At 41.9% G+C, this 15,000-nt stretch overlaps 1 protein-coding gene across 1 annotated transcript in view; it reads left to right on the top strand.

Annotated features, from left to right (window-relative positions):
* Positions 1-12,505: 12,505 nt before the first annotated feature.
* LOC121853243 (metabotropic glutamate receptor 2-like) overlaps positions 12,506-15,000 on the top strand; it is a gene marked incomplete at its 3' end in the record, with an annotated part of 19,834 nt that continues 17,339 nt past the window's right edge. Inside the window, 1 exon segment of the mRNA XM_042347256.1 lies at positions 12,506-12,840.

The following is a 15,000-nucleotide window of genomic DNA, read 5'->3' as shown; positions in this document are numbered from 1 at the left end:
GTGCAGGTGGTGTTTGTGTGTTTGTGTGTGTGTGTGTGTGTGTGTGTGTGTGTGTGTTTGTGTGTGTGTGTGTGTTTGTGTGTGTGTTTGTGTGTGTGTTCTGACCTGTACCTGTTGTCGACAAGATTCTTCCAGAATTCAGTAAGAAAATATTCAGAGGCATCAGTAAGCTCCATGTACGTCAAACTTGATTTATTTTACTTAACTCTCTTATTAACTTATATACACAAGTTTATATAAGAACATAAGAACATAAGAAAATAAGGAGCCTGTGCATGGCAGCTCCTGTCGAGAGTTACTACCACTCTCTATCATCCATGAATCTATCTAGCCTCCTTTTGAAACTTTCCAGAGTTCCAGCACTTACTACAAAGTTGCTAAGCTTGTTCCACTCGTCTACCACCCTATTTGTGAACCAGTTTCTCCCTATCTCCCCCCCCCAAAAAAACACTCCAAATTTTACCTACAAGTCTAGAACAACACAAATAACGATAAATTTCCTGATAATACTCCAAATTTCTTGACGTTGTCTTGAGAATCCATCTTTAATTCTCTCTGTAAAGGGAAACAATGGAAATTAGCTCTTACGTTAGTCCTTAGCTCTTACGTTAGTCCTTAGCTCTTACGTCAGTCCTTAGCTCTTACGTTATTCCATAGTTCTTACGACAGTCCTTAGCTCTTACGTCAGTCCTTAGCTCCTACGTCAGTCCTTATGAGGGAAAACGTATCGTACAGTCGTTTATCTGAGGGACTGGGACTGGCTAGGGTGTGGGAGGGAACCTTAGTCGCCAGGTGTGTGTTAGGTGAGGAAGGTGAGGCAGGTGTTACGTCCCTCAGTTATCGTGTTCCGTGTTTACCTGGGTTGGTCTCTCTCTCTCTCTCTCTCTGTAGGGGGTGTGGGGGTTGGAGAAAGAGACAGACAAAGGGAGAAAGGGATGGAGACAAAGGGAGAAAAAGAAAGAGTGATAAATGGAGTGAGAGAAAGGAGAAGTATGTAGTAAATTTGGAGTTATGAAAGAAGGGGAGGGAAGTGGGAGAGGGAGAGGGAGAGGGAAGGGAGTGGGAGAGGGAAGGGAATGTCAGATAAACCAAGATAAATGATTGTCTGGAGGGAAGGAAGGGGAGGGAGGGGGGAGGGAAGGAAGAGTGAGTGGTGAGTGGTGAGTGGTGAGAAGTAAGATTAATAAGCACTGTACCTAAAAACATACATATGGTGTGTGTGTGTGTGTGTGTGTGTGTGTGTGTGTGTGTGTGTGTGTGTGTGTGTGCTTAAACGTGTATATACTACTCCACTTACACACCTCCCCCACACACACACATCACACTACAATGTCTCATTACACTATCATCATCAGCAACATGTCTTCAACGCCTTAGAGACAGCATTTGTCATTCAGGCTGTCAGTTTGTTGCTCAAATCCACGGTGAATTCTGTCTGAAAGTTCTGCCACAGTTGTCAGTTTATCGTCTGACTGACAGCTGAGAAATGTCTTCCTGCAAATGGGGTTAATACTATGAAGGCGAGCTGACGTTTGTATAAATGTTGGTGAGCTGACAGTTGTTGGAGGAAGGTGGGCTGACAGCACTCTCTCTCTCTCTCTCTCTCTCTCTCTCTCTCTCTCTCTCTCTCTCTCTCCATTTCATAATTATCTATACAAATCACATCAAATTTCATTCCTCTATCCAATATTTCCTTCAATTCTTCTCATTATCTCATTCCTTCTTATTTCTTATTCTATCTGTATCACTTCTTTCAATTCCTTCCATTATTTCATTTTATCTCTATTATTTAAATCAATTCCTTCAATTCTTTCATTTTGTTTTCATTCTGGCGTTAAAAAAACAACAGATGATCAGCTTAGAGTGACAGAAGCAAAACAAACAAACAGACAGAAACAAACAAACAGACAAAAACAAACAAACACAAACAAACAAACACAAACAAACACAAACAAACAAACACAAACAAACAAACACAAACAAACAAACAAAAACAAACAAACACAAACAAACACAAACAAACAAACACAAACAAACACAAACAAACACAAACAAACACAAACAAACACAAACAAACAAACACAAACAAACACAAACACAAACAAACACAAACAAACACAAACAAACAAACACAAACAAACAAACACAAACAAACAACACAAACAAACAACAAAAACAAACAAAACAAACAAACACAAACAAACAACACAAACAAACACAAACAACACAAACAAACAAACACAAACAAACACAAACAAACAAACACAAACAAACACAAACAAACACAAACAAACACAAACAAACAAACACAAACAAACAAACACAAACAAACAAACACCGATATTTCACACAACGGGATCAGCAGCTATATATTATTTCGACGTCGCCAAATTCGCCAAAATGCAATATTTCCGACGTCGCCAAACACGCCAAAAACAATTTCGCGAGGGAGAGAATTTTGCAGCCAGACCTGTGGGACTTGTGTAGACGCCTGAGAATTTGTTGATGGTAGCGAGGAGAGAGAGAGAGAGAGAGAGAGAGAGAGAGAGAGAGAGATAATCAAAAAGAAAGAAAAAGAAAGATAATCAAAAGAACGAAAAACATAAGTAAGAGAAAGAATGTGAGAGAGAGAGAGAGAGAGAGAGAGAGAGAGAGAGAGAGAGAGAGAGAGGAGGAAATAAGAAGATAAAAAGCGCAAGAACGTGACCAGACTTAATAGAAATTCCACGACACAGAAGAGAGAGAGAGAGCAAGAACGAAAGATAGAGAGCAAAAGAGAGTATTCCAAAGACATATATACAAAGAAAGTAAAGAAAGAAAGAAAGAAAGAAAGAACACAGATATAATAGTATTAATATATACAGTTTTCTGAAGGTATTGGGAAAATTAAATTCAAGTGCCTGTGTATAAACAAATGTTACATACATACATACATACATACATACATACATACATACACTCATACATACATACATAGGACTATTTACACCAATATGGAGGACCAATAGTAACGCACCTCTTCCAGCAATGCCCCTATTCGCGTGGAGTTTCAATCAAAAGTTGCAGAACAGCTGATGCAATTTCGCGTATTTTTTTAGCGAAAGTTTCACCGCGAAATAGGAGACCGGGGCTAACTTTCCTGATAAAAATAGTAAATATATTTATATAGATGTGGAGAGGGAGGGAGAGGGCGGGGGAGGGGGAGGGAAGAGGGGGGAGAGGAGGAGAGGGAGGGGAAGAGGGGAGAGGGAGGAGAGGGGGGGGAGAGGGAGGGAAGAGGGGGAGAGAGAGGGGCGGGGAGAGGGAGGGGAAGAGGGGGGAGAGGGAGGGGAAGAGGGAGGGAGAGGGGCGGGGAGAGGGAGGAGGGGCGGGAGAGAGGGGGAGAGGGGAGGAGGACGAGCAGAAGGAAAAGCAGAATAAAAAGAAGGAGAAGCAGGAGGAAGGAGAAGGAGAAGCAGGAGGAGAAGGAGAAGTAGAAGGAGGAGGAGAAGGAGAAGCAGAAGGAAGAGTCAACATAGGTGTGAAGTAAACTAGCTCCATTAATATCCTATGCCACGAACACAACTAGGTGTGCTTTCAGTAGCTGTTTGTCTGTTTGTCTGTTTGTCTGTTTGTCTGTCTGTCTGTCTGTCTGTCTGTCTGTTTTTCTTGCGCACGGATACAAACCCTCACACACACACACACACACACACACACACACACACACACACACACACACACACACACACACACACACACACACACAAACACTACAAGAATTAATTTATCCTACAAGACAGATAAAACCTCTTCCCCCTTCCTCTTTCTCTCTCCCTCCCTCCGTCCCTCCTCCCCCCTCCTCTCCCTTCCTTCTCTCCTCCCTCCCTCCCCCCTCCCTCCCCCCTCCCTCTTCCCCCCCCTTCCTCTCTCTCCTCCCCCTCCGTCCCCTTCCTCCCTCCTTCCCCTTCCTCTCTTCTCCCTCCCCTCCGTCCCCTCCCTCCTCCTCTTCCCTTCCTCTTCTCTCCCTCCTCCTCCGTCCCTCCCTCCCTCCTCTTCCCCCTTCCTATTCTCTGAAAATAATGACAGACAGACAGACAACAACTGGTCGTTAACATGATGCAGACAACGTAACACCTAATCACCATGCAAGATGTAATTAAACCACTTACCCCCCTCTCTTCATCTCGTCACCTTCCTGCCTAATCCTTACCCTCACCCACCCCTCACCTCTCTCACCCTCACCCCACCTCACCCCTCAACCCTCACACCCCACCTCTCACCCCCCCCTCACCCCTCTCTCCCCCACCTCTCACCCCTCACACCCCACCCTCACCCTCACCCCCTCACACCCCACCCCTCACCCTCACACCCCACCCTCTCCTCACCTCTCACCCACCTCCTTTATCCATGTTCCTCTGTTCCGTAAACATCGTCCTGTTCACCTGGGTCCTGAGTTCTTCTTGTCTTATACCAAAGTTCTCATATATATATTGCAACCACACTCACCTTCAAGACAATTGTTTTCTCTTCCTTCTCCTTCCTTCTTTCTTCCTTCTTCCTCCTTCTTCTTTCCTTCTAATTCCTCTCCTTCTCCTCCTCCGTGTCTTTTTTATCTTGTTTTTATGTCTTTTTCGCTTACTTCCTCTCCTCTTCCTCTCCTCTCCCTCTTCCTCTTCCTCCTCCTCTCTCCCTCTTCCTCTTCCTCACTTCCATTCTCTCGCTCTATTTCCCTCCCCCCCTGGACCACACACAGGTGAACAAAGTGCTATATATATTGTACCATCATACACCTGTGACATGTTCAACACCTGAGTTCATGTTTGGCACGACCACCTGTCTCTTATTTTCTGCTGACGAGAGAGAGAGAGGGAGAGAGAGAGAGAGTCCATCACATATCAACTACATCGAGAGAGAGAGAGAGAGAGAGAGAGAGAGAGAGAGAGAGAGAGAGAGAGAGAGAGAGAGAGAGAGTAATATCGTCAGACAGTCAACTTCAGTAAACTTTCTCAAAACACATCTTGAGGACTAGAGACTTTGAGACAACTGTGCCCTCTCCACTACCCCACTCTTCCCTCTCCAGTACCCCTCTCCAGTACCCCACTCGTCCCTCTTCAGTACCCCACTCTTCCCTCTCCAGTACCCCACTCGTTCCTCTCCACTACCCCACTCTTCCCTCTCTACTACCCCACTCGTCCCTCTTCAGTATCCCACTCTTCCCTCTCCACAACCACTCTTTCTCTCCTGTATAATATTACCATTACAATATATTTCTCAGACATGAAAGAAAACCTGAAACTTAAGGAATTATTTTTTCGTATCAGTATTTAAAGTTCTGGTGTTCATGTTTACAACGTCATGTCGATGTAAATAATGCTCCTTTGAACTGTAAATAATGCTCCTTTGAACTGTAAATAATGCTCTTTTGAACTCTGTAAATAATGCTCCTTTGAACTGTAAATAATGCTCCTTTGAACTGTAAATAATGCTCCTTTGAACTGTAAATAATGCTCTTTTGAACTCTGTAAATAATGCTCTTTTGAACTCTGTAAATAATGCTCTTTTGAACTCTGTAAATAATGCTCTTTTGAACTCTGTAAATAATGCTCCTTTGAACTCTGTAAATAATGCTCTTTTGAACTCTGCTTCGAAGTCTCTCTTGGTCTTTCTAAAACATTTCCTGGTTTATAAGTAAAGTTATAGCGATACAAAGACGAAATACACACACATATATATATTTCCATGGGATATATTTCTATTTCTCGGATTCATAATAAACCATTGAAATATATTTTATCTGTGTTGAATGAGTGTACACCTGTTGAACACATCTGCCTCTTTTAAAGTTCATTATATCAGACAGGTGTGTATTTGCTTGATTTTCTTGCTTGTTTGTTGTTTTTTTTGTCTTGGTTTTGTGTTTGTGAGCTTGTGTGTGTGGTGGGGATATTATGAAGGTGATGGTGGGGAGAAAATTTTCCCCTACCCTACCCTACCCGAACTAAAACCTCCCTTACCCTACCTTACCCTACACTAACCTAACCTGACCTAACCTAACCTAACCGAACCTAACCTAACCTAACCTAACCTAACCTAACCTAACCAAAACTAACCTAACCTACCTTACCCTACACTAACCTAACCTGACCTAACCTCTCCTAACCAAAACTAACCTAACCTAACCATACACCCAAATATAACAATACTGATTAATGAATAGTCCCAAATACAGTATAATACGGCTTTATTGAATTTATTTTTATCCGGTATTCCGTATTTTTTGGATGTTATACGGACTACTCTTCCGACTTCTATACGGAATGGTTTGGAAAGGAAATTCTATTCTATGCTTTCTTATACAAACTTCCTCTATGATGCTGCTAACTGTGAATTCAGTGTTCGTTGTCAGCAGGTAAGTTGTCAGCAGGTAAGTTGTCACCAGGTAAATTGTCAGCAGGTAAGTTATCAGCAGGAAAGTTGTCAGCAGGTATGTTGTCAGCAGGTAAGTTATCAGCAGGAAAGTTGTCAGCAGGTATGTTGTCAGCAGGTATGTTGTCAGCAGGTAAGTTGTCAGCAGGTATGTTGTCAGCAGGTAAGTTGTCAGCAACGGTGTTTTGGAAGGGGGGTGTTATCAGCAGGTGTGATGTCTGACGCTTATGAAGATCCGTGTGTGTGTGTGTGTGTGTGTGTGTGTGTGTGTGTGTGTGTGTGTGTGTGTGTGTGTGTGTGTGTATAAAACCCACCCCACTACCCACAACCATTTCCTCTTAACCCACATGAAACACTATCCACTTCTGAGAGAAAATCACATCTAAATCAACCTTACAGAGTGTCAGCCTCCTGGGAATTGCAACTCTGGCACGGTAAGCAATTAAACCACGACCTCTCTCTCTTCTCCGTTTACTAATTACAAACACAACAACAACACAAAATTAAACATTAAACACACACACACAAAAAAACATATTATAAACCTACTTGATAAAATACTCGTAACACAAAAGATAACATAGAAATATCATTCTGTTCCCCCAATTAAATTTCAGTAGGTGGGGCGAAAAGCGTCTTTATGTGTTTTACGAGGCAAGTTTGAGTTACGATACGTGAGTCACTTGTCGTAAAAGTCGTGTCGTGTGTAAGAGCTCAAGCAACACCCTAGAGTCGTACACGGGGTCGTAGTATTGAGCTTTTATTGTTTACTTGTTATTGTTTACTAACCTAACCTAACCTAACCTAACCTAACCTAACCTAACCTAACCTAACCTAACATAACATAACCTAAAAAAAAAAAATAGAATCTACATAACATAAATTACTTAAAAAATCATGAGAATTATTTTTGTGTTGTCATTAACGATATACACAACACAACCTGTAAATAAATAATAAGTTTATATGATGCAATAAGAGGTCGTATTCTTCATCCAGCACAGTTGATCGATATAGTGTGGAGTTTGAAAGAGAATTGGAGTAGGAATAAGGAGTATTTTTATTATAGGTTCGAAAGGCTTTATCAGGGAGTTCCAGTCGTCTTCTGCTTCCTCAAATTCCCTTTACGTAGCAATAACATCCTGGTGTAAACGGCAAGGAATTCACACGGCTTAAACACCACACAAACACACACACACACACACACACACAATCCCCCCCCTACCTACAACACCCCCCCACACCCCCCACACACCCCCCCATAACCCCCCACATACCATGGACGTGCCAAATACGATGAAGATATTGCTGAGTCTCCTCTTAACGTAATAAAAGTTTGGCACTGGGACGCTGCAATAGACACATACAGGGCATAGTTCTTGAGGCGGGAGTTCCCTTATATTCTCATTACTAGACGTTGAGCATGCAGGTAAATAGAGGTGTGTGTTTGGGTGTATTTGGGTGTGTTTGGGTGTGTTTGTGTGTGTTTGTGTGTGTTTTCATATGTTTGTGTGTATGTGTGTGTTTTTGTGTATTTGTGTGTGTTTAATAATAATAATAATAATAATAATTAACGGTTTATTGAAAGAGCTTGGCAGCCAGAAGGCTGAAAATATACAGTTACATATTTGGGGAATGGGTTACGAATTACAAATAATATACAAGTAACATAAGTGACACAAATAAGACATATAATAACTAGATGGGGAAAAGTTCAAACTACAGTTCATTTCAACATAGTGACAGTGTAAGGAGCAGTGTTTACTGGGAGTGAATACACTGATTTATTACAAGTTATTGATAATTTTACAATGGTTGGGACTGGGCTGTTCTTATAGCGATCAGTTCGCACGTATGGGCTGGATGCGGTTGTGGTGTCAGCAATTCTCGGCTAGGGATCTCAGGTAGTAGGAGCCGGTGTCGGGGATGGTAGAAGCTTACCAAATTTGCAGATGAGGTCGTGGTGATGGTCAGTGAGAGTCGAAAGGGTCAGTGTGTTGAGCGCCTCTTGATATGTGGAGTAGGAAGGGGAGAGAATAATCTTGCATGCCCTCTTTTGCACTTTTTCTAGGTGTTTACGTTGTGTGGCATTTAGGGAGGAAGACCAGGTGGGGGAGGCATAGGTGAGCTTGGGAAGTATGAATGTTGTGCAAACACTGAGGAGCTCGTGTTTGTGTGTATTTGTGTGTATTTGAGTATATCTGTGTGTATACCTGTGTGTATGTGTGTATACCTGTGTATATTTGTGTATACTTGTGTATATCCCGTGGTCATTAGTACCCTCGACATAGCATTGCGTTTAATTAGGACTCTACCTGAAAAATCAGCTCTTGTTATGCAGGTACGGGCAGGTAGATGAACAGTTAGTGAACATCAATCAGTATGACCTCACCTTGTTCACCTGTATACCGAACACGACACTTTGGCAGGTGTTAATTGTCTCCTACCTCGCTAATTAATCTGTAACACCTGTTCATTTAATGCTTTAGTGGTAAATTTTGTATCCCTTTTTTACACTACAGGTAAATAATTATTCCCTCTGTAGCAATTTACTGTAAAAAAAACCCCACGAATTTGAGTTTTTATTTTTTTACAGGAATTAAATTTTCTTTTTTTGTTTCTGAGGTAAAAATAATAATAATTGTATTTCGTACGTAAATCTCACTTATTTTTTCCACCTTAGTCTATTAAATTTGTAAAAAAAAATGAAAAAGAAATTGTTACTTTTTTTTTTACGTTCATTTTGGTTTAGTTTTCTGTACATAATTTCCGTCATGAAACATTATTAATATTTCTCTCTCTTATACCCTGCTTATACCCTGCTTACACCCTGCCCTTACACTACACCTTCCCCCTTTACACCGTCCCCCTTTACACCCTCCACCTTACACCTTCCCCCCCTTACACCCTTTCCTTACACCATTTTTTAGATTACTATATGGACCATTTTTTTAGTTAGGTTATGTTATGTTATGTTAGTTTAGGTTAGGTTAGGTTAGATTAGGTTAGGTTAGCCAATGTTTCCCTAATTTATCGTATATATTCCTCAATAAATGGCTCCTGGCGTTTAATTCAGTGAGAGCCACAGAGTGAGGCAGTGGGGGGGGGTGGTGAGGGGAGGAGGGGAGGTGAGGGGGCGGTGAGGGGAGGTGAGGGGGAGGTGAGAGGGCGGTGAGGGGAGGTGAGCGGGAGGTGAGAGGGCGGTGAGGGGGAGGTGTGCCGTGTGATCAGTAATTCTCTATCAGATTATTTCATTATTGAGATGCAGGTTTAGGTGCTTCTCTAATGGCCTACCTGTGTTTACCTGTGACGATTTACCTGTGATGATCTACCTGTAATTATCTACCTGTAATAATCTACCTGTAATAACCTACCTGTAATAACCTACCTGTAATTATCTACCTGCAATAATCTACCTGTAATAACCTACCTGTAGTAACCTACCTGTAATTATCTACCTGTAATAATCCACCTATATTCATCAACCGGGGAAGGCAGGGGAGAGGTGAAGGGTAGGGTGGGAGAGGGGAGGTGGGGAAGGAGAAAGATTATCCACAGGCCTCTCTCATCTTCCATCACCAACACAGTTCATTACTTTGAGATCCTTAGCACCACTGTTTACCCTCCCTCTAGAGCAGGCAGCACTACTCTCCTATCATCAATTAGGAGCTGAGTAAAGGAAAGAGGATCTAGTCTCCCAGGTGTAAACACAGAGTCAGGATATCTAGAATGTTTATCTCCGGGTAATGTTTAGGGAGGTGAAGTTCCTTCTTTTAGGTAATGTTGAATAATACCTGTAAATCACACTGACGGGGTAATGAGTGTTTAAGGACGGGAGGGGGGAGGGGGTCTAAATGACTCTCTTGAAGTACGTACACAGTAGAATAGACAGATATAGACAGTCACACACACACACTCACACACACACACACACACACACATACAACATACACACACACAGAGGGTCATTACCTGGGTGTGGAGTTCCCGGAAGACCTGCTGTATAAACCATAGTAGCTGGTCCTACTCTGAAACACTTAGGTCAATAGTTAGCAAGAAGAGGAGGTCATTTGTGGTGTGTGTGTGTGTGTGTGTGTGTGTATGTGTGTGTGGAGGGGGGATTATTTTTCAGGCCACAACAGGTAATAGGGTAATGAAGCAGAGGACAGGTGAGGGCAGCAGAGGACAGGTGAGGGCAGCAGAGGACAGGTGAGGGCAGCAGAGGACAGGTGAGGGCAGCAGAGGACAGGTAAGGGCAGGTGATGGCAGGTAAAGGTACGTACACACCTATGGACACAAAATACCTGTCATTAAACTACACATACACAGCATATCACTACACAGTCTACACCCACCTACACCCTCCCTTCCACCCACCAACCCACCCACCAGCCCACAAACCCACCCAACAGCCCACAAACCGCCCTCTTTCTTTCCTTCACGGGTCATTGGACAAACTCGGGTTAAAGACAAATCTCCTACATGTTATATTTAATGTTTATACAGCAGGAAGATCTACAGCAGTGTGTAATGTAGCGGGAACTCGGAGTATTTACAGTGAGGGAAGCCACAAGCCGAGGATAATGATGATTTACGCTGGTAAGTGCTATTGGTGGATAAGGTCGAGTACTAGACTGTTATTGGTGGATAGAGTCGAATACTAGACTGTTATTGGTGGATAGAGTCGAGTACTAGACTGTTATTGGTGGATAGAGTCGAGTACTAGACTGTTATTGGTGGATAGAGTCGAGTACTAGACTGTTGTTGGTGGATAGAGTCGAGTACTAGACTGTTATTGGTGGATAGAGTCGAGTACTAGACTGTTATTGGTGGATAGAGTCGAGTACTAGACTATTATTGGTGGATAGAGTCGAGTACTAGACTGTTATTGGTGGATAGAGTCGAGTACTAGACTGTTATTGGTGGATAGAGTCGAGTACTAGACTGTTATTGGTGGATAGAGTCGAGTACTAGACTGTTATTGGTGGATAGAGTCGAGTACTAGACTGTTATTGGTGGATAGAGTCGAGTACTAGACTGTTATTGGTGGATAGAGTCGAGTACTAGACTATTATTGGTGGATAGAGTCGAGTACAAGACTGTTATTGGTAGATAGAGTCGAGTACTAGAGTGTTATTGGTGGATGAGTCGAGTACTAGACTGTTATTGGTGGATAAGGTCGAGTACCAGACTGTTATTGGTGGATAGAGTCGAGTACTAGAATGTTATTGGTGGATAGAGTCGAGTACTAGACTGTTATTGGTGGATAAGGTCGAGTACTAGACTGTTATTGGTGGTCAGGGTCGAGTACTTGGTGATGTTTTTAATGTTATTGGTGGTTAGGATCGAGTACTAGAATGTTATTGGTGGATAGAGTCGAGTACTAGACTGTTATTGGTGGATAGAGTCGAGTACTAGACTGTTATTGGTGGATAGAGTCGAGTACTAGACTGTTATTGGTGGATAGAGTCGAGTACTAGACTGTTATTGGTGGATAGAGTCGAGTACTAGACTATTATTGGTGGATAGAGTCGAGTACAAGACTGTTATTGGTAGATAGAGTCGAGTACTAGAGTGTTATTTGTAAATCACTAATACATTGAAATTTATTTATATAAGTGGAATTTATATTACAATTTGTGAAATTTATTCCGTGTATAGATTTGTATAGTTTTCCAGATAGAAACCAATTTAATTTTAACTTTGAGAACTACGATAAGGGGGAACTGACCTAATATTGGATAATGAACTGTGTCAGGGTGCCCTCTCTCTCTCACTCTCTCTCTCTCTCTCTCTCTCTCTCTCTCTCTCTCTCTCTCTCTCTCTCATTCACTATCATAGATCATAAACACAACAACACTCTAACCACAAAGCAAATCTCGAATATACCAAATTGTACAGGTATCAGACAGGTAATAAACAAACATCTCTTAATTAATGGTCTTTAAAGGTATTCCAACATTGTCAACACTGCGCATGACGGTAAGCCAATCAGGATACAGAAGGTTCCCGCGCAAACCCCAGCGACCAATGGTGTGTTAGCATGGTGAAAGTTAGGGGGTCCGGCACGTGACGCAGCTCAGTATGCCTGCAGGCTTCGTCGTGTGTGGAGCTCAGACCACACCTTGATGAGATAACACGAGAGAGAGGGGGAGTGAAACAAGTGACACCAGCCAGAACTATCTCAGAAAAATACTAGTCTATGATAATTAATTAACTTATAAATAATGAAGGATTTTGAAAGTTACAGGATTTGAAAAGAAATTACGGTTAATATTATCGCCCAAACTTTGAAGAAAAAACAAAAATTAGAAAAAATAAATTAAAAGACTGATTTAATTTATTCTTGTTGTCCCTGAATGGTCAAGAAAATGTGAAATAAACTGTTTACTTTTCTTAGAGTAAACTTAAGATGTGTTGCAGAGTGTTACACGTGTGAGTATATTTTGTTAACAGTATTTAACCTAACCTAACTTAACTTAACCTAACCATATGTCTACTTGTAACATTGTCTGTGTATATATAAACTAGTATACGTAACTCTACTATCAAGGCAGTAAAAATTTTCCGTACAATGTTTCAGTTTCAACAATGTAGAAACCCGGTGTCGTTTCTCCTGTTACTCTCCCTCACAGGTAAAAAATAAACCGGCTTTTTTGTTTTTAACATGTAACAACTCTCCCCCTCCCCTCCCCCCTTCCCCCTCTCCTCCCCCCTCCACTTCCCCCTTTCCCCTCAATTTTTTATATAAAATATCGACACAAGTTTTGAGTATCTGGAGCAAGTTTTGTGTGTGTGTGTGTGTGTGTGTACATAGGAAACTGTATACTCCCACGGTTTATGTACACCGCATACCTGTATAGTTTACATACATGCTTATCCAAATATCCAAGTCAAACAGTCAAATATTCAGTCAAACAGTCAAATATTCAGTCAAATATTCAGCCAAATATTCAGTCAAACAGTCAAATAAACAGTCAATTATTCAGTCATGCAGTCAAATATTCAGTCAAACAGTCAAATAATCAGTCAAACAGTCAAATATTCAGTCATGCAGTCAAATATTCAGTCAAACAGTCAAATAATCAGTCAAACAGTCAAAAATTCAGTCAAACAGTCAGTCAGTCAGTGAATAACTGCTTTCAGTCTCTTACATTTAACAACAAACTTATTCAACCAATCACAAGACACACTCTGGCCCTAGACCAATCAGAATACATCATCTGATCATAGACCAATCAAGAAACACTATCTGACCCTGGACCAATCAGGAAACACTATCTTACCATAGACCAACCAAAGACTTTATCTGACCCAAGACCAATCGGGAGACACTATTTGACCCTAGACCAATCAACAAGCACTATCTGCCCCGCCTAGACCAATCAGGAGAAACGATTTGACCCAGCTTCGTTCAGTATAAACAATCAGGTCACGAAGCCAGGTCAGGGTGATTGGGTCAAGCCTTCCGTGTGCAGAACGTGACAATAGCGCCGCACAGAAGGCGTCCAATGAACTAACCTGACTTGACCTTTCTCAGAGGGTCATGTCAAAGGTCAAGGAGATTTCTGAACGTGTATGTATGTATGTATGTTTGTATGTATGTATGTAATGTTTGTATGTATGTAATGTACGTATATATGTATTAGACAGTTACGTTGTGTTTGACAGTATAGAGACCTATCAGTTTAACCTATGACCTTTGACCTACAGGTAGAGAGGTCACGCACCCTAAGCTATAGCGTTTGAACTGTAGTAGTATCAATTCTGTAAAGAGATTTGGTTCGTGTTTTTATCTCTTGGTTAGTTTTATTTGTTATTTATATTCACTTGTTGTTGTTATTTTGTTATTATTATTATTATTACATAGAGACTTACAGACAGAGACAGACAGACAGACAGACAGACAGAGACAGACAGACAGACAGACGGACAGAGTATCAAGTACAGACCTGACAGAACAATTACGGTGCCGAAGAAAGTGATGCCCAGTGACCCTCAATTTATCATACAGACTGTCCCTGAGGTGTCTTCAGGGCCCTGGTGCTACTGTTCCTGGTGTTATTGTTCCTGGTGCTACTGTTCCTGGTGCTACTGTTCCTGGTGTTATTGTTCCTGATGCTACTGTTCCTGGTGCTACTGTTCCTGGTGCTACTGTTCCTGGTGCTACTGTTCCTGGTGTTATTGTTCCTGATGCTATGTTCCTGGTGCTACTGTTCCTGATGCTACTGTTCCTGGTGCTACTGTTCCTGGTGCTACTGTTCCTGGTGTTATTGTTCCTGATGCTATGTTCTGATGCTACTGTTCCTGGTGCTACTGTTCTGGTGCTACTGTTCCTGATGCTACTGTTCCTGGTGCTACTGTTCCTGGTGTTATTGTTCCAGATGCTACTGTTCCTGGTGCTACTGTTCCTGGTGCTACTGTTCCTGGTCTACTGTTCCTGGGGTTATTGTTCATTTTTCTTCCTGGTGTTGTTCCTGGTGCTACTGTTCCTGGTGCTACTGTTCCTGGTGCTACTGTTCCTGGTGTTATTGTTCCAGATGCTACTGTTCTGGTGCTACTGTTCCTGGTGCTACTGTTCCTGGTGCTACTGTT

This window comes from Homarus americanus, unplaced genomic scaffold, assembly GCF_018991925.1.
Source record: "Homarus americanus isolate GMGI-L3 unplaced genomic scaffold, GMGI_Hamer_2.0 scaffold18203, whole genome shotgun sequence".
NCBI lineage: Eukaryota > Metazoa > Arthropoda > Malacostraca > Decapoda > Nephropidae > Homarus > Homarus americanus.
This window is presented reverse-complemented; position numbering and strand designations above follow the sequence as displayed.